The sequence below is a fragment of the Ceratosolen solmsi genome, unplaced genomic scaffold (genome assembly GCF_000503995.2).
Source record: "Ceratosolen solmsi marchali unplaced genomic scaffold, CerSol_1.0 scaffold1, whole genome shotgun sequence".
NCBI lineage: Eukaryota > Metazoa > Arthropoda > Insecta > Hymenoptera > Agaonidae > Ceratosolen > Ceratosolen solmsi.
This window is the reverse complement of record NW_011948415.1, coordinates 7,882,772-7,885,732: the sequence shown is the minus strand read 5'-3', so window position 1 is coordinate 7,885,732 and position 2,961 is coordinate 7,882,772. Positions and strand designations below refer to the sequence as shown.

At 42.9% G+C, this 2,961-nt stretch overlaps 1 long non-coding RNA gene across 1 annotated transcript in view; it reads left to right on the top strand.

Moving 5' to 3' along the window:
- The window catches only part of LOC105368717 (uncharacterized), a 7,219-nt gene that overhangs the window by 2,818 nt on the left and 1,440 nt on the right, over positions 1-2,961 (top strand). The gene's annotated exons all lie outside the window — the stretch shown is intronic.

Genomic DNA, 2,961 nt, shown 5'->3' with positions numbered 1-2,961 from the left:
CTTGAACTTCTTCTCATGGTTTGCACTCTACTGTCGCTTCTATCTTATCCGCGAGACTCGCAACTCTCGTCGGAAAAATTCGCTTACGCGAAAGCGCGACGACGAGGTCGGACATCGTAGAGAAGAAGCGCGAGTACGCGTCCCTGAGTGCGGCTCTTGAACTTGAGCGGAGCATCCTTCGCCTGAGATATTGTTACAATTGTGACTAGTCGTGGACGAAGAAGACGAGCTCGATGACGAGGACAACTACGACGATGACGATGACGACGAGCTCGATAATGATGATGACGACAATGACGACGACGTTCACGACGACGACGACGACGACGACGACGACAACGAGGACGTTGATGACGACGACGACGACGACGACGACGACTACGAAGACGACGACAATGAGAATGAAGATGAAGATGAAGACGAAAAGGGGCCTCCCTTTCTATCGTCCACTCTTTATCACGAAAGAATATTGAGTAGCGTGCGACCACTCGGACGGGCTCCCATGATCAGCGCCTGCTGCGTCCAGCGGAATTTTCTGACGTCTTCGTGCCATCTTCCTCCAAGCCACCTAATTGTTTTGCGTGCGAAAAATCACGCCGAGATTCCGGGAATGAGCGGCCGCTCTCATTTCTATGATAAAGCCAACGAGGCGACTAACCTTTCTTTCTTCTCTCTTTATCTTTCGACTCTCGAGAAATACTTTTATATAAGAAACCGCCGCTCACTTCGCCACTCTCTTCCTCTTGCCGCTGAAAAAAGTTGCCTCCGTATTTCCTCATAAGTTGATACGTGTAACTCCTCGCCAATCCCACCCCTATTTACAATTATGAGTTAATCATAGAGTTTAGGGGCAAGAGGATAACAAAATAACGAGGATCTGTTGTCAATTGGATCGGCCCGTCGAAAAACGCGACTTGAAAATTCCAGGACTCACCAATAACGTCGGTTATTAACGCCATCGGTTGTCAACCCTTCACCCCCCCCCGTTCCATCGCAATACCGGGCGCAAGAAACAAGCAATTAGGTTATTGCATTCGCGGGACCGATGATTATTAAAGCGATTGTAAGAGTCGGAATGAATGCCGGGCGATGAAGTAAGGTCTTGCTTAAAAGTAAAATGAAGTTAATGGGAAGATTCGACGAGTCGTTTACGAGGAGGATTCGCGTGGCTTGCGCTTACAAAGCCATACTTTATAGAGTTCAAGAAGGCGCGCGCTCTCGGAATAGACCAATTTGAGCGGGGAAAGTTGGACTGCAGACATGCAGCTTGCACATAGTAGACGCGCGGGCGTCTAGGCGTTGACAAACTAATCCTCGCGTTATACGGGGTGATCGTAAAGTAGCGGCGACAGGCCGTTGTCGTGTACTTTGGTGGGCGTAACCCGACGATAAATATCGGTCACGACGTATTCATAACGCCCGGGTACCTATGAGCCACGGGTCCTTTATTATATGCTGACTCTCAGACGTGCTGAGAATCAATAAGCACTTCTTCTTTCCTTTCGGATCGTGAAATAAAAAATCGACTTTGTGGTCCAATGAGTAAAGAATCATCCTTTGTTAATACCTGCCTTTCATTGACATTCGCATTTAATTTATTCGACATTAATATATGTCGCCTACCGACAACCAATTTCCATTGCAGACGATGTCAATGCATTTTTCTCTAGCTTTTCGTACGTAAGGCGGTCGTTCGGAAATAGCATTTATTCATGATGATATCCACGGGTATATCGAATTTTATTTATGGAAATTGAATGGACAAGGCACAGGGAAACGATTTCTCGACATCGGGTGCGTTTGTTTACTCTGCCAGCCGCACAATGCGAGCGAGCAACGAGCATTATAAAGCACGCGCTATCTCCTTTCGTAAAATGCGTCGCGTTAAGCTGCAGCGTTGGGCAAGTACCTCAGCAAGAGTCGCGCGTGTCAATTTCGATGCATTTACATGTGAAACGATCGAACGTAGCAAGCACCACGGCACTTGTGTCAATCAGAAATGAATTCTGCTCCCTCGGCGGCGACTGTGTCTACATAGCGACTCAACATCTAGTGCTTCTTAGATAACAAGCGGCGCACTCGTTATTAACTAACCCTTTTTTTTCCTTTTTTCTTTTTAAAGCGACAATTATTTACGGGTGTTCGTTCTTAGGCCATTTTTTATTTATCACAATGACAATGAAAGCTCCGCGTAATGGATGGCTAAATTGATGAAATTACCTTCGACCGCTTATTTAAATTCACCGAAACATTTCAATATTCATTACTTACAATCCTCTCATTTATTAAGGTAGTAGAAACTATTAAGTAGAGAGAAAGAAGAAGAAGGAAGAAGAAGGAGAAATGAAAAGCAAGAGAGAAAAAAGAAAGAAATGGAAAAAAAAGAAAAATGAAAAAAAAAAAATACAGCTATTATTATTTTTTTATTAATTGAACTAATTCACGAAGGAGATTGGATCGATATTTGAAATAATAATTTGCTTGTATATTCATGCTTTTGGAGTATTAAGGAAATTTGATGGCTTTTATTAAATCAGTATACACGTTATTATTTTTACCTATTATTTTCACGGAATTCTACCGCATATTTATTTTAATACTTGTTAAAATGTAATAATGGTCTCTCGAACACTCTCCTACATTTGCGCATGTGCGTCCGCCTGTGCATATGAGTGTGCGTGCGTGCGTGCGTATGCGTGCCTGTGCGTGCGAATGTGTAGTATAATTGTTGTAGTATCATTTCCTAAATGAAACGTGTGTAGACAAGTCGAGATGATTTTTAAAACGATATTTTCATTTTAATCAAAAGCCCAAATCTTCTTTACAAACGAGTATAAGTGATATAATTGTTGAATATGCAGAGTGAAATGCACGGAGTATAACGAATATTAAGGGGTAGACTAAAAACAACAAAGAAACTGAAATGAGTGTAGATCAGACGTAATACTTAAAGAGGAATGC